Below are 20,302 nucleotides of genomic sequence, written 5' to 3'. Positions count from 1 at the left end.
TTTTGTTAACATACAGAAAAACTCATTTCCCATCAATCGTATAAGAATGGCACCCCAGATGAGGGAGCTCCTTAATTGTGCCCTAGCCAGCAATACAGAAATGGTTATCTATAAACAAGCAACTCTGCCGACATGATTTATTACATTTTTATTTTTTAAAATGTAATGTGCCACTAGAGGCTGAATCTCGGGCCTCGTGCATATTAAACCACTGCTTTACCACTTTTTATCATTTATTTGGAGAAAGGATCTCACGAATTTGGTCCCCTGGCTTTGAACTTTGCAGCCCAGCCTAGCCTTCAGCTAGAGACCCTCCACTCCCAATTTCCTGAATAGCTGGGGTTATAGGTTCCTCTCTGTCTCTCTCTGTCTCTGTCTCTCTCTCTCTTTTGATCTCTCTTCAATTTCCCCTTAGATTTGTAGATTTTGGGCTAATCTTGAAACTGGGTCTTTAAAAATGAAATAAAAAACTATAACATGGATTAAAATTTGAAATCTAAGATAAAATTTCCAGACTCTTGTACTACCTCTTCATAAAGTGCTTACATCGCCTCCAAATGGTTGTGGCAAATTCAAACTATTTCCACCTAACTTAACTGGAAAGGTATAGGAAAGTCATCAAGCTGCATATCAGACAGGCATGGAAGCTGGCTGTTTGAAATCAGAATAGGTTTTACTACTCCAACAGCCCACTTAGACAGCACTGGCACAGCCTCTATAGAACGGTATCACTGTCACCTTGGGGCGCCCCTTCGCAGATAATGGAACTTTTTCTAAAGTTTTTAAATAACAAAATCTTGATCCACAGCCAGCTAGGAGCCTCTGACTAGTTGAATTTAAGTCAGATAACAGAGTCCTGCCTGCCAAAAAGAGAGTATGAGGACAGAGCATAGCGGCTCATTTTGATTTTTACCAAAAAAATTTAATTCAACATTTATTTACTCATTTATTTTGTGTGCATGCGTGCACACAGGCGAGCACACACATATGCCCGTGCACATGAGAAGACAGTTTCTAAGAGCTGGTCCTCCTTCTACCATGTAGGAGGGACCAAACTCAGGTCTGTAAACACGACAGCAAACATCTTTACCCTCTGAACCTCCTTGTCCCAAATGCTGTTTTTGCTTTGAGACAGTTTTTTTTTTTTTTTCCCTGCTGGCTACGCTGACCCAGAGCTCTCAAGTCAAGTGAGTCCTCCCACCTCAGACTCTGATTATGTGGAACTACAGGCCTGTGCCCCCCTACTCTGCGTCTGCATGTGACTAGGCGGTAAGTCAGTCACATGACCAGTCACTGTTATAAATACATAGGTAGAGTTACAGAATGTGATTATTTTCGCATTATTATCACCAGGATGCATATTGTGTAGTAGAGAAGAATATTCTCTACGCCAATGTCTACGAAGTCTTCAAATGCCATTGAAGTGCGTACATCCGCAGGACTGATGGCCTCCACGCTGTGGAAAGCTGAAGAATGTGAAGAAGCCACACGCTACTCAGCTACAGCTGGTGGACCATCTTAAAACTTTTTTTGAAAAACTCTACAAATTTGAATTTTGGGGTGCTGGAGCTATTGCTCAAGGATAGATAGAACTCATCCTTAGTCCTCTTGACGCTCCTGGTTTAATTCCTCCCACAGCAAAAACTAAACGATAGAATTTAAAATGTGAAATCTAGGGAATTTTCTGGTTTTGATATTTGGAACAAAGCAAAACAACAAAAACCAACGCCATTTTCTCTTCAAAACCAAGGCTGCAAACTGCCTCTGAGGGTGGAAGCTGCTTTTATACCACAGTAGGGTGGTGCCCCCTTAGAAGGTGGCAAGGGTGAGCCAAACAGTTCAGAAGGTGACAGAGTCAGGGTTGCAAGTTTGGTTTCCAAAGGAAAAGCAACCAAGAAAGCCAGTGTGCCTTGCCCTGCCTGTGGTCTTTCCTCCCAGCTAAATTGAAGAAAAGGCCCCCAGTCTCATGGGTAACAGCCAGTTCCTAATATGTTGGCGAGTTGGTAGGTTCTGCTCCCTCAATGAAGCAGTTTTTGATGAAGTCTTAGGGTTTCCATCTCTGTGATAATGCCCCATGACCAAATCAACTTGGGGAGGAAAGGGTTTATTTCGCTGCCACTGCGCAGTCCCGAAGGAAGTCATAGCAGCAACTCAAACACAGCAGCAATAGGGGGTCACGCTGCTTAAGGCCATGCTTCTCATGGCTTGCTCGCTAAGCTTTCTTGTAGAATTTAAAGCCATCTGCCCGAAGATGGCTCCACCTGCAGTCGGCTGGGCCTTTGTACGTGGATCACTATGAAAATGCCCTATAGGCCTGCCTGCAGCCCTGTCTTAAGGAGGCATTTCCTCAATTCAGAGGAACTCTGATAACTCAGATAACTCTAGCTTGTGCCAAGTTGCCATAAAACTAGGCAGCACAGATGCCAAATCACAGTGGCTTCTCCAGACTCCTTCATTCCCTTCTCCTCCTTCCATACTCTCAGATTTAAAATACATCTTCTACTACTTTGCAGCTGAGAAAAAAAAATCGTAGATAAATAATTTAACTTTATGTCTTATTCAAGGAAATAGTATAAGATGCAATTTTTATTCACGGGGCTGTAGCAAATATATCAGAATGCGCGTAGCGTGTGTCTGGCACAGGTGGATGGCCCTATTAAAGACGCTGCATATGATGATTAACTATAGTAATAATGAGTATTTTACTATCTCAAGAAGGCGGGGAGAGACAGAGAGTGCTTCCTGGCGGGAGCGCTTAGTCACAGACAAATCTCAAAATGGGATTTCTACATAAGTTGTAATCCTATATCCGGAGCCATTCCACCGGCAAATCCGGCTGCATCATCATGGCTTGTGTGTTCTGCAGTTTTGAAATCGCCCAGTTAGTCCCCTGCTTCTTAGAGTCGCTGGTGGTTCGCTGGACCTTCCAACCTTGGGCAGCGAGCGTGCAGGTTATCTAGGGGATAAAGCACAGGCAACCGTTTCACTCTGGCCCTAAGAAATCCGCAGGGACCCGCCACCCCGGAGGTTTTTCTGAAGCACGTGGGAGGCTGTGTCTACGGAGGAGGGGGTGGAGGCAGAGGCGGAGGCGGCACCCAGGGGCCGGGGTAGGGGAGGCCGGGACCGTAGCAGCGAGGATTTCTTTCCCCACGTTGCTGCCGCAGAGAAAGCCGCCACAGATTCGGAGGTCACGGCCGTGAGTGGATTTGCAAAGGCATTGGGGCTGTCCCGCCCCCAAGAGCGAGCCCAAGCCACGGAAGGCAGCAGAGCTCGTCAGACCACGAGCAGAGAACCAAGAGGAGGCACGGCCCGGACCAGCTCGCGGGCGCCTCCCAGCCTGGTGCCACAGTCCCCAAGCACCGGTGCCTTGCGGAGCAGCCACCGCCGCCCCTGCTGCAGCGGCCACACGGATGCCCGAGCCACGCGGCCCGCGCAGGGGCAGCCGCCACAGTCGCCGTCCCACGCGAACACCCGACACGCACGACTGCTGGTGAGTGGCCGCGTACGTGTACTCGTTGGCCCCGGAGGTGCGTGGAGATGACTGCTGGCTTCCCGTCACCCTGCGGTCCCGCTCCCCATGCGCCCCTCTCCTGCCCTAGGGTTACTTTCTTCTTGCTGGGGAAGGAGGGGACGGTGGCTCCTGGCCTCTGGGCGGTGACCTGGACCCGGATGCGCGTCCTTTTCTGGTTCAGACTTAGGATGCATCCTTGCTGATGATGTCAGAATATTGAGAGCCCACCTCGCTCGTTTTGCGTGGGGCTTCACGTTGGCTGCGCGGGATGTCAAGGAGGGAGGGGCGAGAACTGGTAAAACACCTTCACACGGGAGGGTGGGGGAGGAGAGGGCTTTCTAAATGTTGCATTGATGCCACTTAGCCTCTTTAGACATATTCTCTGATTGGAGTAACTTGAGTGTTCGCTAAAAGCCTCAAGGGAAATGCACAAAAAAATGTACAATGCCATGAAAACATAATTTTCCAGAACTCCCCACAACAACCCAACCTGCCAGGAGTCTAGAGCCCGAAGTACTGTGAATAAGTGAATAACTGAAGTTTAAAATTTCACAATGAAGCAGCAATTCAAGAAATAGAATCGGATTTAGAGGACTGATAAAGACAAACAAACAAACAACAACAACAACAACAAAAAACCCAACCACTCTGGGTTAGTGTGAGGGGGAGGGGCTGATCTGCCTTCCCCGAATGAGTGTTTAGTAGCTAGTAAGCACGCTGCTTACCAGACGTCCAGCTAGCCGCTGTAAATCAAACAAAGTCGTGAGTTTTAAGTGTTTCCAGAAATGAGGTTAATTTGAGCTTCCGTCAAGGTCAACACGGACTGCGAGAGCAGACAAATTAACACTTGAATGTTTGACTTCCGGTTTCAATTTTTAAGTAGTGTTACGAATGGGCATTTTTTGTGTGTGTTCCTGGTGGATGCTAAATTGAACTTGACAAATGTGTTCTGTAAGCAGACTCTGCTGGACATGTCTTTTAGACCGTTTTAAACACGTTAAAGTCTGAGTAGTACGCTGATCCCGTTAGAGCAGTGGTTCTCCACCTTCCGAACGCTGCGCCCCTTTAATACAGGTCCTCATGTTGTGGTGACCCCCAACTATAAAATTATTTTCGTTGTTACTTTATGGCTGTAATTTTGCTCCTGTTACAAATTGTTTTTCAAATATCTGTTTTTTTTTTTTTTTTTTGATGGTCTTGGCTACCCCTGGGTCGCTGGACCCCAACGGTCTGGACCCACAGGTTGAGAACCGCCCTGATAGAGCCTCTTTACCTAAAGACAGGGGCAGCTATTGGAGTCCAGGAAAATTAACTGGATGTAAGTTATCTGTTCCATCTGCCCATATAGCAGAGTATTTAGTTCATGGGGATCCACCGTTAAGTACCCCTCAGCTGTAATGTGTGCATTAGTTGTTTCTTGGGAATTTTAAGAAGCATTTTATCTTCTTGTTTGTGTAAAATATACATCATTCTCAGTCCTTTACCCATTTGCAAGGGATAGTGATTTGGAGGGAACGGTGAGGGGTCCCATGTTCTGTGGGTGTGCTCAGCAGCAGAATGTGCTCTGTCTGAATGGTGTCTCCGGGAAGGTCGCTGAAGGGGTGGATGAAACGTTAAAGAACTGTTAAAATAGTTAACACTTTTCGTTGGTCGAGACCCTTACTTTAAGGGTTCTTCTCAGGAATATTTTTACGGTGGTGGTGCACGCCTTTAATCCCAGCAATCAGGAGGCAGAGGCAAGGCAGAGCTCTGTGAGTTTGAGGCCAGCCTGGTCTACAGAGCTAGTTCCAGGACAGCTTTACAGCGAAACCCTGTCTCAAAATAAGAAAAAAGAAAAGAAAAAAAAAAGAAAGAAAGTTTGATTATCCTTAAATTAATTTTTAAGAAAGAAATACATTCACATCTGTATGTCATTATACTGTTCTTATTAGCTCCCCACACTGCCCTTCCTGATTCGTTCTGTAATCCCTCCATTCTCCCCCATACTTCCCTTTCTATTCTTGTGTTCCTTCCTCCCCCTTCCCTTTACATAGACTTCTCCCTCTCAGGTTCCCTTTCCGCTTTCATATCCTCTCTCTCTCTCTCTCTCTCTCTCTCTCTCTCTCTCTCTGTGTGTGTGTGTGTGTGTGTGTGTGTGTGTAAACTGAAATGTAGACTCCACACACAGGAGAAAATGCAATTTGTCTTTGAGTCTGGCTGGCTCATTTCACTTAACATGGTGACCCATTTTTTTTAATGTTATAATTTCATGTTTCTTTACAGCTGGATAAAATAAAACTATAGGTTCACTACACTTTAGACATTTATGTATTGATGGACATCTAGGCTGCTAATTTTTACTCAAAATTATGAGAAGTAATGCAGATACCCCCGAGTCCCCCTGGCCATTGTGTTTTCAAGTTAGAGACATTATTTTCACTCGTTTATTTATAGTGTGTGCCCATGCTCACTACTATATGGAGGTCGGAGGATAATCTCGGCTGTTGGGTATCTTTTTCAACCATCCGTTTCCTGGGGATCCAACTCAGGCTCGGTACAAGCAGCTTCACACACTGAGCCCAGTCTCAAGTCTTGCCAGTTAACATTTTAATCAACCCAGTGGGTATCTCTGTGTGTTTCTGTTTAATCTAGTAATTTTTTTTCCTATCCTCCTTCACAATTTATAAGGTATTTCTAAGGAAACTATGAGAAATGACTCATAGTCACTGTTAAAAATACCAAAGTCAGTTTTCCATCCCTTAGGGCTGATGGGTTTCAGCTGTTCAAGAGAGTTAACTGGTTCTAGAATGTCTTTGTCCTCAAACCTAACCTACGTTGACTCTTCTGATATTGATTCTCTTTTTGGACAGAACTTTATATGAATCACCAAACAAATCATCAAATCAAAGCACAGTCAAAATATTCAATGAAGAAGATCACTTTCGTCAATGGAAAGACCAATAAAATAGTGGTTCTCAATGTTCTTAATGCTGCTACCCTTTAGTAAAGTTCCTCGAGTTATGTTGACCCCCAACCATAAAATGATTTTATGGTTGCTACTCCATTGCTACTCCATAACTGCAATTTTGCCACTATTATGAATGGCAATGTAAATATCTGATATGTGACCCCTGTGAAAAAGTCCTTTAACACCAGAGGAGTCATGACTCACAAGTTGAGAACCACTATTCTATAACAACATAAAACACAATATTGGTACCTATTGACCCGCTTCTCCCAGCTTCCTGAACACAGGAAGTGTCCACTGGACTGCGGTGAGGGCATATTCAAAAGTCCTGAGCTGACAGCACAGAGTTCCATTCAGGAATAATCTGGATGGAACTACATCTGGGTGTGGCTTTTGTCAGAAATTATTTGCTTTTCTAAGCAAATCCGCTGGCTAGAGAGTACAGTCCTCCTGCCTCTTTAGCCAAGTAGAGAGTTAAGTTTAACATTTGGCAAAGCTGCTTAGTCTTTAAACCATAGCTCGTTTGATTCTCTTTCTAATTTTTAAATTAAGTCAGTGTTAATTTTGTCTATTGAAGCACTTGTCCTAGAGACATTAAATTCAGATGGGTGGTTCCTTCCTAACCCTTATTTATGAAAAGCAGTCCCTTAATCCAAACACACATGAGTTCTGTGATTTGTCTGAGGAACTCTTTTGGAATGTTAGGTGTACTAGTAGTGTGACAGTTTTGCTCTTTTTGCTCTTTTATGGGGTCTGCCACCCAGCTCCCAAATAAGTCTCACAGAGGTTTGTTCTTAGTTACAAATGCCCAGCCTTAACTTGGCTTGTCTCTTGCCAGCTTTCTTATATTATCCCATTTACCTTTTGTCTCTGGGCTTTACCCGTTCTCTTCTGTAATTCTTACTCTTACTCTGTAGCTGGATGGCTCACCCCTGATCTCCTCCTCCTTCTCTGGTTACTCCTCCAAACTGCCCAGATTTCTCCTATATATTCTGTCTGCCTTTCAGCTTTCTCTATCCTTTCTCCCACCTCGCTATTGCCCTTTATTAGATCATAAGGTGTTCTAGACCAACAAGGTATCACAACTTCACAGAGTTAAACAAATGCGGCATAAACAAAAGTAACACACCTTAACATAACATTCCCAACAATTAGAAGTTTATCTTCTTTTTGCGGTAGTTCTGACTTTCCATTTCCAGTCATTAGCAATTCTGTCTTGGAATCTGGTCTCAGTCTGGAAGTTAGAAAGCTACCAGAATTGACCTATTCATTAATATTGTATCTTTTGACAATAATGCAAAATTGGTTTTGGTTCTCTTCTTCCACCTTGTAGGTCTTGGAAATCAAAGTTAAGTTGGTAGATGCAGTGGCAAGAACTTTTACCAACTGAGCCATCTAACTTGTCTTTTTACATTTGCCTTAAGAATGAGTTCTTTTTGAGTTCTGTGCCCAGTGCCGTTAACATATGTAACAACGACTGTGCTTGAAATAAGGAGGATATGCTGTTTGAAAAACTGCAGCAGGTTTCGGGTTTAGTATTGGCTATCGGTATTCTGAGGACCTCTGTGCTATCTACCTCTCCCCATGGCCCAGGGTCTCATGCAGCTTCCACTCTCCAAGCACAATGCAGTAATAATTGTTATCTCTGTTTTATTTATTTATTTATCTATCTTGTTCAGAAGGTTGTAGAGAGCACGGGCAAAGTAAATTACAGCTGTTCCTTGGCTTACTTAACTAACTGCACCTAGTTTTCAGAGTCCAGATTTTAATTATTGCTGGGGAGACTCCCCCAAAATGGTGAAGAGTGGAAGTTATCAGTTGATGTGGGATTCCCCTCTGTATGCTGTAAATATTATTGGTTAATAAAGGAACTGCTTTGGGACTATAGCAAAGCTATAGGGGAGCAGAGCTAGGTGGGGAAAACTAAATGGAATGCTGTGAGATTAATGGAGATGGGTTAAATTAATATATAAAAGTTAGCCAGTAAGAAGCTAGAGCTAATGAGCCAAGCAGTGATTTGAATAATATAGTTTCTGTGTAATTATTTCAGTTCCAGGTGGCTGGAATGAACAAGCAGCCCTCCTCCAACAAACTGGCACACAATCTGGTGTTGTAGGGAACTGCTTTAACTTTAACATAGTAAAATTACATATAACAAAACAGTTATCAAGCAAGAATTACAGTTACAATGTTTATATATACTTTATCTTTTATCTTCAACTCCATCAAAGACTCCAGAAGGATATAATATTATCTAAGTAAACAGGAAGTGCATTGTAAGCAACTTCCAAAACTTTCAAATTGACAGAGACATCTCGCTGCCTGGACAGGCACCCAAAGTTTATCTGTATTGTTGGGGCACCCATCTTCAGCCTATAGGCCGATAGTATTTGGCAGACTTTTCTATGAAGCAAAAAATTTCAAAGACAGTTCCATATATATTGGCAGTTTTCAGACACTTTCTTCTGTGTCCTGAAGAATATCTAGCAGACTCTTTCATGAAACAGGAATCCTGAAGGATCATCTCACCTTTAGGCAAGTTCAACAGTCATTTCTCTGCATGTCCAGTTCATCAAGCAGTCCAGGCAAGAGCAGTTTCTTGCCCAAATGGCTAACCAACTCTATAAGGAGCCTCTTTGATGCCCATCTTCCTTTTGAAGTAATTGGTGCTGCCAGGAGCAGATGTGTCTCTGTCAGGAAAAGTCCTAAATTCTTAAAACATTTTAAATGCCATATTCTGTAGGTCTCCAAAAGATTTGAAGAATATCTATCTAACTGAAATGTATCTCTATATATCTAGAAAACCTAACTAACATGACTACAAGCTTGACTATTATAGATGACACTCTATTTACCTATATTTCTTAATTATACATTACACTTTTCAATGAGCTGCACAATCACAATATCTTAATCAAGAGCAGAACGATATATACACAGAATAACAAAATTGACCTTAAATTTGTATTACTAAACCAGGATCCATACCAACGCAAATCGCTATAGTCAGTTCCTTCAGGTCTTTTCCAGGTGGATCTAGTCTGCCATCACTGATGTATGTGGGTTGTTTTCACAATGTTATAGTAAAGCCTTATGAGTTTTTTTTCTGTAAGTAACTTTGAGAAATCTATAACTGGGACCTGGTTTTCAGTTTCTCTCTATTTTAGTGCTGGGATTTAATTCATGGACACACATATTAAGCAAAGACTAGACCATTGATCTATACACCTCCAGTTCCAATATTATGTCTCATTCAGCATGAGAGAGCTTCTCTTGGTCTTGGGTAAAGCTTTTCCATAAACCATGCATTATTTTCTTGAAGGCACTTCAAGTAACATCTGCATTCTTTGATTTGGATGTTTCTCTATTTAACCAAAATTTCATTCTACCCTAAAGAAACTCTTCAATTTCTTGAGTTTTGGCTTGACTACAGATGACAGATTTGGTGTTTTGGTTTTTAAATACTTGCCATAACTAATGCTTTAATGGCATCTCAGTTGAGCCAAGAGATTTGGCAAAGGTTCCTATGGGAGGTAACTTTAAGTAGCCATCACCGATCAGTCACTGATGAGTTGACTTGGTGATTCATTGGGTTAATTTGGAAACAGGAGGTTAGGATGACTCATTTTAACCCTTTCTGGCTCTCTTTGTACTGACTTCCTGTTTTCCATTTGCTTATACTCAAAAAGAACCCTTGGTACAGATCTCTTTTAGAACACTATTTCAAGCTCAAATGACTGAACAGTAATCAGCCATGCACCTCTAATTAAAAGAAAAAAAAAACTACATTTAGTAATGGGATTGTGGTTGAATTGCTCTTATCTGCTGACCCTGTGATTTCATTTTTTCTGTTCTGTGTCCTACCTCTAAGGCTGTATCCCTTAACATTAGTACTGTGCATTTCTGTGGCTAAAATGAAACCCAAAGAACTCTTCCTTGTCCACAGGGCCATGTTCCATTCTAATAATGGATCGGCTCTAGTTCTCGTTTCTATCTGTTTTGTTCCCCAAAAGGTTTGTTCTAAACTGTCCATTTTCTCTCTCTAACATTAAAAGAGCAGAACCAGGAGATAAAATGGGGTTGGAAAGGCCTGGAAAGGGCCCTGCCTGTGTGGGTGTTTCTGTGGTTCAGGGAAACTGCTCACTGAATCGATGCAGAACTCAAGTACGTAAATAAACGTAAAATTAGCTTGGAATCAGGTGGATGTACTCATTGGAATCACTTGCTGAATATGCCCTCAGCACAGCCCAGTGGATAGGTCACATTCAGGATGCTGGAAGAAACAGGTCAACAGGGACCCATATAGTGTTTTATGTTGTCTTAGAATAGTGGTTCTCAACTTGCGAGGAAGCTTGCCTTTCCAATTAGTAAACTATCAAAGTGTTGAAAGAAATAGAACTTCCATGTTCTAACAACGTACATAGTCCATTTTCAACTGTAGCAAATGATACAAGAAAAGCATTGAAAGTCCCTGGTGAGGTCATCATTGAGGGAACATTTAAGGAAAATTCAGCTCTGTACCAGGTGTTTTAACTCCCAGTGCTCATACAAGTTCATGTACACACGCGACAGGCATGGTGCTTTTAATCACTTGCTCTTTTCACAGAAGGCTCTAACATGGACAGTCATGGTCCAGCTGCAAGCATTTAAATCTTTAACAGCTTCATCTGTCAGATTCTTTTAAATGTTTCTCTTTTGATGACTTCTTTTATTTCAATATTTTAATACTTTTAAAACATGCTGAGGTCTGTGTGTGTGTGTGTGTGTGTGTGTGTGTGCTTATTTAGTCAAGGAATCTAAAGAACAATTTTCAAATTAGACCTTTTTGGTCAACAGGAATATGTTTTTCAGAATGATCAGTATTGGGTCTGATCAGTTAGGTGATTTTTATCCGTCCAGTAAATGAAATGACCTAGTTTAAATCCGAAGTTTGTTTTGGTGGTGCCAAAGATCCAAAACCTGTACCTGGGAGCATTGTGGCTAAAGAATGGGCAGTTACTGACCTATAGCCCTGTGCTGAAATTCAGTATTTTTTTAAAATTTATTTATTTATTAAGGATTTCTGCCTCCTCCCCGCCACCGCCTCCCATTTCCCTCCCCCTCCCCCGATCAAGTCCCTCTCCCTCATCTGCTGGAAGAGCAATCAGGGTTCCCTGACCTGTGGGAAGTCCAAGGACCGCCCACCTCCATCCAGGTTTAGTAAGGTGAGCATCCAAACTGCCTAGACTCGAAATTCAGTATTTTTTAAAATTACTAGTGAGCGTAAATACCTTTTCATATTATACGTAACTGTTTACGTTTGCCTAAAAACTTGTTCTTGCCATTTGCTCATTTTTATTCATGTCTGTCCCCTTACTACTGCTCTGCAAATTTTCATCTGATGTAGTGATCATGGATATTATAGGAGCTGCAAGTGATGCAAATATTATTTTACTTTGCTAACATATCACTCATTGACTTTCAGAGATGCTATTTAGATGCTTTAAAAATACTTCATTTCAACACAAGCTAAAGCCAGACAAAAGTCCCTGCATGGAGGGGCAATGGCAGGCACTACCTGAACATCTATAAGCATGTGGCAGCTGCTGGCAAATGGAGAGTCGGCTTTCTTTAATGATGTGACCCCTGGTCAGCCAACTACACTCCAGGGCAGGCCTCGCCCCCAAGAGCAGTGAGAAGGTGACACAAAAGGCAGGTTTGTGATTTAGTTGGGTGGGTAGGGAGGTGAAAGTGCAGAAGATGGCTACGGGAGGATTTTAAGGACTGAGTATGCAATTTTCAGAGCTAATACAAATATTTAAAATATCTAATTTGAAAATAATTGCCGGCTTTTTATTGTTGTTGTTGTTGTTGTTTATTTTGTTTTATTTTTTTTGTAATAAGTCTATTGATTCTGGCCTATTTGATGTATATTCAATCCTATATAATCAAGAGTATAAACTAGTCTGTTAGTGTCTTAGTTAGGGTTTCTATTGCTGTGAAGAGACACCACGACCACTCTCATAAAGGAAAACATTTAATGGAGGTGGTAGCTTATAGTTTCAGAGATTTAGTCCACTGTCATCATGGTTCAACATGGCAGCATGCAGGCAGACATAGTGCTGGCTACATCTTGGTCAGAAGGCAGCAGGAAGTAGACTGACTCACTGGGCATGGTTTGAGCCTATGTGAAACCTCAAAGCCTGCCTCCACAGTGACTCACACACACTTCCTTCATTAAGACCACACTTATTGCAACAAGGCCACGGCTTCCGTTAATGGCCCTTTGGAGGCTTCCGTTAATGGCCCTTTGGAGGCCATTTTCTTTTAAACCACCACAGCTGCTTGAAGAAGAGCTGTTTAAGCCCTCACCGGGATGGTGGGTTATCGACAAGTGTTGACTGCTTGTGGGGGTATTTGCATTGACTTTGCATGACACCTCTCCATAAGTGAATATGTTGATGTGTGGAACAAGTATGCGAATATAGGCTAGTAAAGAGGCAACTGGGTCAGAATGACCTTTGCAGAACCTACCATAGATACTCAGTTGTCCCTTTTCATGCATGTCCTTGAGTTCTTTGGTTTCAGTTACCTGTGACCAAGAAGGAAAAAAAAGTGAGTAAAATACAACATTTTGAGAGATTTGTGAATCGCTCTTTAATTTTTTTATTAGTTGTTTGAGAATTTTATACTGTATTTTGTTTGAGAATTTTATAATGTATTTTGGTCATATTTAATACCCCCCAACTCCTCCCAGGTGCACCCTCCTTACTCTACCCAGCCAATCTTTTATATATTGTTAGAAAAATTCTATAATTTTCCATTAATTATTTTAAGTATTTGTATGTCTAACTTATAAGTTAAGCTGTCAACCAATCACATCTAGTTAAGGTGTGGCTACCTGGGGCCCAGAAAGAAAAGCTGGGAGGACCCAGGTGCGCACTCTCTCTGAGCTGCGCCAGCCGGGAAGATAAGGAGTTGGACCTCCCACTCTTGTAGCGTGAGTTTCCCCGTATAACCATTAAAATATAATTGTTATTCTTGAGCTGGCCTGGTTATTTAGCAGACCGACCTAATTCATAACAACCCTTTTCAAACGTTTCAATGACTGTTTCAGAAAAAAAAAAATCATCTTTAGTTGCTCACGTTAGCTGGTAACAGAATATTTGCATACTCCTAACATAACTGCTTACAAAATACTTTTTTAATTGCATTTCAGAAAATGGTTTCCATATAGAGGAAAAACTGACATAGTCTAAATTATCAAAGTTCACTCTCCAATAATCAAACCAATGCTATGTTTTGGGATGCACCAGGGACATATCATCACTTCTCAAATATTTTTGCTTAAAAAGTGATAACCTCTTATTGATTATTTATGTTGATTTTGAAGTACGTTCCATGATCTTTTATTAGCCAATTGATCAACATTTTTACCTTTCTACCATAGCCCTTGTCACCAGGATACTGTAAGTCCAGAAAGCTCCCACAGGTTCCTGTTCTCCATTGTGTCAATACCTTCTATTTCATAGTCAGAGCTTAAGAAGTCATAATGACTAAGTAAACAGAAAATAAATTTATTTGGAAAAGGAAGTCTTTGTAGGAAAGGTATATTTTTCCTTAGATGATATTGAGTGAGAAATCACAGTTGGATGGATGCCCCGGTGGAATGAGGAATACAGCTGCAGCTCAGATTAAATGGTAGCCATGGAAAAACACTGCATCCCATAGGACAAAGACATGTTAACTGCAGAGATGGAAAGATCAGTATTTGGGATGCAGATTGAGGAGGGGTGAGGAATAGGAGAGATACCACTGAGTCATGGGAACCATAAGCTTGTTCTAAAGCAATGTCAGCTGAGTGAAGCGTAGGCATTTTCAGAGGGTTATCTGTTACTGTCTTAGAAGAATTTTACTTGATTAAGTGTCTCCAGTTTTGATGCACATAAACATATCTTGGCCTGTTGAATCAGAAAAAAAAAAAAAGAGACAGAGAGAGAGATGCCAGGGAGATCCTTCCCAGAAATTCTGACCCATTTAGGACCTAATTACCTGCCATTGCCAGCATTTCCCTCCTCCACCATGTTACTATGGTCCAGGTAGTCCAGTAACTACAGTCAGAATAAACATTACATTAGCATGAGAGAGATGTCACCTACAGGGGCGGAAGGCAGGGATGGAGAGATAAGAACAGGACCAGGCAATCGTTACATTTTAAGCTCTCACTCCATTGACATAAGGACCTCTTGAGAAGTGTTTGGTATGTTAATAGAAAGTGTCATGAAAGGGCACATGGGTAACCCTGTGTTCATTCTCAGTACCCCAACCTGCCACCCTGTAGTCACATTCATTCAACAGCCTCTTGTTCTTCTGCACTGAAGAGTTCATCTACTGAACAATCAAACATCTGTGCAACTGCTCACAGGAGCACACTGAACAGTGCAGAGGCCTGTGGCTGGAGAACCCTGGGGAAGCAATGCGCAGATGATCCAGGATACCCAGAACCCTGGGGAAGCAGTGTGCAGATGCTCCAGGATGTCTGGAACCCTGGGGAAGCAGTGTGCAGATGCTCCAGGATGTCTGGAACTCTGGGGAAGCCATGTGCAGATGCTCCAGGATACCTGGAACCCTGGGGAAGCAGTGGGCAGATGCTCCAGGACATCTGGAACCCTGGGGAAGCAGTGCGCAGATGCTCCAGGATGTCTGGAACTCTGGGGAAGCCGTGTGCAGATGCTCCAGGATACCTGGAACCCTGGGGAAGCAGTGGGCAGATGCTTCAGGATGTCTGGAACTCTGGGGAAACAGTGGGCATATGCTCCAGGATATCTGGAACCCTGGGGAAGCAGTGCGCAGATGCTCCTGATATCTGGAACCCTGGGGAAGCAGTGGGCAGATGCTCCAGGATGTCTGGAACCCTGGAGAAGCACTGGGCAGATGCTCCTGATATCTGACCTTTGTTTGGTTTTGTTTTGTTTGCTTTCGAATAGCAATGTCAAACTAACCTCTGATTCTCCTTAGGAAATTTATGAAAATTAAATAAAATTAGTCATGGCCAAGGACTGGTCCTATTTATCTCAGAGCTTCAGTCATCTTGGCAAACAAACAAACAAAAAAGATATCATTTAAAAATGGGTTCATTGAACTCTAAGTACCTTTGGATGGTATTTTTAGAAAAGCAGTTTGGAATAAAGGGAAGCATATTACAATAACAAGTTAATGGTTTATATTTGAAGTGAATAGTTTCAGAATTTTTTTCTGGATTTGCCAACAGGAAAGTAAAATTATCATCCTGAATTTATGATGAGAAAAATGCGTTTAAATCCAAGTATCTTCCTGACACCTTAAATTTATTTACCAAACATTTTATATTGCATATTAATTATCATATTTAAAAAGCTCAGAATCACCATATATTCAAGATGACAATGTTGTTCTCCTACTAGTAAATCTCTTTGTGAGTTTATGAAATGTCTTTTGAATACCGCAAAATTTAGAATTTATCTTAAAAGCTAATGAATACTTTGAATTGAACCATGCCCTATTAGAATAATTGTTCATTTAGATTTCTTTATTTACAGGTACCAGGTGGCCAGGTACAGACACCGATTCATTCTGCCTATGAAAAAAAATGTAAATAAATGCCCATCTTATATCTTGGGCACAAAGATTATGAGTCATATTTGTGATGCTAGACGAGAGTCTCCCTTTCTATAGTCAATTCTGTTGGTCTTGCCTGAGGCCCACAGATTTGACCTTCCTCTGGACCTCACTGTTAACTTTCAAAGGTTAATGGATGACTGCTATCATGGCAGGACTATGACAGAACTCTGGGCTCCTTGTTTTACTTCCTCCAGCATTGCTCAATTTTATTGCCTCTTCTAGAAGCTTCTGTTTCCTCATGCATGAAATGGATGGGGAATGGTAGTGAGCTTTGTGCTGTATGTTTGTCAAGCCTGACCTCACTCTAGAAGGCTTGGAATTTGAACTCAGGTGTTCTGACTGTGGGCTACACGTCTCGTGTGTAAGCTTGTGTTGTCTGTTAAGCTCTGACCAGGCCCTCTTCATGGCAGTCTGGATCACGTGTGTTGATGTTGGATTCCATTAGGAAAGGGAGGTACCTATTAGCAGTACTTATTGCCATGATGGCAGCTGTCTTGCTATTGTGTGTTATGTTAAAGGAGACAGCTAGCGCTGTACTAGTGCCTCCTCAGCCTAGAACCCCACTGGCTCCTACCTAGAAGGCAGTAGAGCAGCCGTTCTCAACCTCTTTCACAGGGGTCGCATAGCAGATATCTACACTACGATTCATAACAATAGCAAAATTTCAGTTATGAAGGAGCTACAGAATAATTTTCTGGTTGGGTGAGGTGAGCACAACAGGAGGAACTGTAGTAAAGGGTCACAGCATTAGGAAGGTTGAGAACCACCGCAATAAAGAGAAAGGAAGAAAATAGTACACTTTAAAGGGGTAAAAAGATTGGAATTCATGGGGTCCATACTGAGTAGTCAGTCAGCTTGTAGCCCATTCATAGGTGAATGCCTGCTACAAAGCTATACTCCGGCTATATTTGGCAAAGATTTCAGTGATATGAAACTAGTTAAAAGAGAGAGGGACTGAAGTTAAAGCTTTCAGTGAGAAGTTAAAGATCTCTTTTTGTTCTTTTTTTGTGGAATTTTTGTTTGTTTGTTTGGGTTTGTTTGTTTGTTTTTGAGACAGGGTTCCTCTCTGTAACTGAAACCTCGCTGTTCTGGAACTCACTTTGTAGACAAGGTTGGCCTCAGACTCAGAGATTCTCCTGCCTCTGTCTCCCAAGTACTGCCTGCCACCACATCCTGGCGGGAGGTCTTTTAATCCCATGACAGGCTAAAGGGTTTAGATTGAAGAGAAGGAAGCGTTGCTACAAGCCGATGTTTGTCTTACACCTAGGAAGAAATAATCTATGCCAGAACTATTTCCATCAAAATAGTTAAGCCTTACAAATTCATTTTCATCACCATCATTAGTGTATTAACTTAGTAGTTAATGACACCTGCTGCTCTTGCAGAGGACATGGGTTTGGTTCCTAGCATCCACATACTGGTTCCCAACCATCTGTAACTATATAATGCCCTTTTCTGACACCTAAAGTCACCAGACACTCATGTGGCACACATACACATGTGCAGGAAAACACTCATATACATCAAAATAAAATAAGTAAATCTATATAAAAAATGGAACCTCTCTCCAAGAGTGATGTGGTTAATTCTCTTCAGTCTTGCTGACTGATCAGCTTCAAAGCTCTCTGTGTAGAACATTTACTTAGGACATACCTGCGGGGATGACATAGAAACCTGGTGCCCAGTATGTATCTTAAGTATAGTTGTTAACAGGAAGGAAAAAAAGCCCTCAATGGAGGCTGGTTCCCACGGTCTTGCCTCTTCGTCTCCATTCATATACTTTCGTTTCCCCAGAGCTTTATTTTGTCTTTGGGAAATGCGTTCTTCAGTAGTGTTTGGGGGAATTTCTAAGTCTTAGCAACTTTAAAGAACTTTAATAGTCAATTAGTAATTGGCAAATTCTAGTTGTGCATGCTATCTTTACCTTACCCATATTTGGGTATAGATATGATGTCATCTGGGTCCTGGCACATTTCCTGTGATTAGTATAGATGAATATTTTACACAAAGTGTTCTGTTCTCAGAATCTTTAAAAATGGGTCGAGGGGCTGTGCCTAGCTCATTACCCCCCTAAAGCAGGTCCCCATCTTTAAGAGTATGACTCAAGAAGTTGTTCTTTGTGCTTCTGTCACTGAAGGCACTAGAGTAGGCCTCTCCGGTTATCTAAATCAGATTTGACCTTTGCAGCTCAATAATTTCCTTCACGTGTCTCCAGTTAAGTAAATTGCATTTTTTCTTCCTGGAAATTGAACTCTAACCCAGTGGGGACCAAGAAAAGCTGTGGATTTGGCCAGTGAGAACCGAGGCAGGTGGCACGAGAGTCTGTCCCCTCTCACCTGACAGCACCTCACCTACTTATCCAGGCCACTGTGGCACTCGGGGAGGAAAGGAGACAACTGGGTAAAGACGTCCCCAGCTCTTCCCTGAGTGTGAGGTCTCCAAGGAGACTGCTCACTGTCTGGTAGATTCCTTTCTGTATTCTGGAAAATACTGCTTTTATGGATGAAAGTAGGTCAGAATTCTGAGCTTAAGTACATCTCCTTGAAAAAGCAAAACCAAACAAAAAATCCAAAGTATATTTTTAAATAAAAAATTAAGTAATCTGACACTGAAAAAAGAAGCAAAAACAACATTAACAACAACACAAAATTGTTCTGAATATGTAACTTAGTTCCGGAGTACTTGTCCAACGTGTGAGACCTTAGATTCTGAACATTCTCTGCTCTTCAGAAGGTGGGGGAGGGGCTGGTGGAGGGGTAGGGGAGAGGGAGGTGTTGGAGGAGAGGGGGAGCCAAGAGGGGTGGGAAGGGAGGACAAAGAAGGCAAGGAAAGAAAAAATATTAAGACTAAAAGAAATCACAAAACACCAGCCAGATGCTTTCTTCTGTCCATTCTTGTTATTACGTGCTACATATATTAAAAGACAAAAACACAGTGCTTTCCAGACTTTGGGGGCAGTTAAGACTTAGAGAAAATGAGATGGGCATCAAATGACAAGAAGCTGCTACTGTTGGTTGGAAAGATGGCCTGGTGTTCTGAGCACAGAGTGTGGACTGTCATTTGGAGAAGGTTCGTGGATGTCTCACTTTTGTCATAGACATACATTGGGTAGTTGGTGGCTCTCTCCCTTCACTGGACTGCTGCCAACTGGTCCTCTGGAACAGGGGTTAGCTGAAACATGCACTTCTGGGCACTCACGTTCCCAAACCTTATGTCAGGATCAGCAAGAAACTGAGGCTCACTGCCCCTCTGTAAGAGGTCAGTTTCAAGGGAATGATTACATTTCCTAGAGGCTGTGGAGGAGAGGGCTTGAGGATAAACTCAAGAATGCAGAAAATTACAGAGCAAAAGAGACTTCCGGAGGGAGTCTTCCAGGTTAAATGCCTCATGGCTGTAACTCCGATGGTATCAAACCTGAAGAATGTGGGCTGTACTGGGGCCAAGGTTAAGGAGCAAGCTGAGACTAAACCAAACGTTGCTGATGGGTGTTCTCAAACAGCTTTAGGTGTGAGCGCAGTGGGACCAGGTCAGGCCGATTGTGAGTGCCATTGTGAATGTGGAGGGACACATTGGGAGCTAACAAGCAGATGTCAGAACCAGGTTGCGCCACACCATACCTTTACTTCGAACAAGCAGTTATATTTTCTTCTTGCACGACATGCAATACTTCTGTGTGGCCACTGACATTCTGCTTCAGTGTATTTCTCATTCTCCGAGCTGCAGTGCTTGTCTCTAGCACTTGAAATGGTCGACCTGTCTTGCCTGTGTGAGCTGTGGAAGTGTGAGCGTTAACCGACAGCCTCCAGCCCGCTCTCCTGTGGAGTTCATGCTACATGAATGTCTTCTTTCTATGAAGTGCCATTTGCTAATCTTCTTAGCACTTAAAAGTTGTTTGTCTTTTTTCCCATTGGGCAATAAATAAATGAAAATGGCTTTGGTTTCCTCATCAAAGCCTTGCTTCTCTTTCTCTGATCCCAAGTCACAGAGGAAATCTGGGACTAGGAAGATGGCTTGGTTGGCGACCAGCTTGCCACTCAAATGTTAAGACGTGTTAGTGTCCCCAGCACACACTCCAAAGCTGGGTATGATGATGCATGCTTGCATACTGTTCCAGCAGTAGGAACAGAGACAGGCACATCTCTGAGACTGGCTGGCCAGCTGGACTTACTACATTAAAGATCTTGGGTTCAGTGGAGGGACCTTGT

General features: G+C 42.4%; 1 protein-coding gene across 1 annotated transcript in view; it reads left to right on the top strand.

The window, feature by feature from the left end:
- Positions 1–3,066: 3,066 nt before the first annotated feature.
- Positions 3,067–20,302, top strand: part of Stambpl1 (STAM binding protein like 1) — a 45,870-nt gene continuing 28,634 nt past the window's right edge. The window contains exon 1 of the mRNA XM_041661509.1: positions 3,067–3,490. The gene's annotated coding sequence lies outside the window, so the exon portion shown is untranslated. The remainder of the gene's footprint in view (positions 3,491–20,302) is intronic.

The sequence above is a fragment of the Microtus oregoni genome, unplaced genomic scaffold, assembly GCF_018167655.1.
Source record: "Microtus oregoni isolate MIOR12 unplaced genomic scaffold, Mior012 000012F_ref0000307, whole genome shotgun sequence".
Taxonomy (NCBI): domain Eukaryota; kingdom Metazoa; phylum Chordata; class Mammalia; order Rodentia; family Cricetidae; genus Microtus; species Microtus oregoni.
Note: the sequence above shows the minus strand (reverse complement) of the source record. Positions and strands in the feature narration are given on the sequence as shown.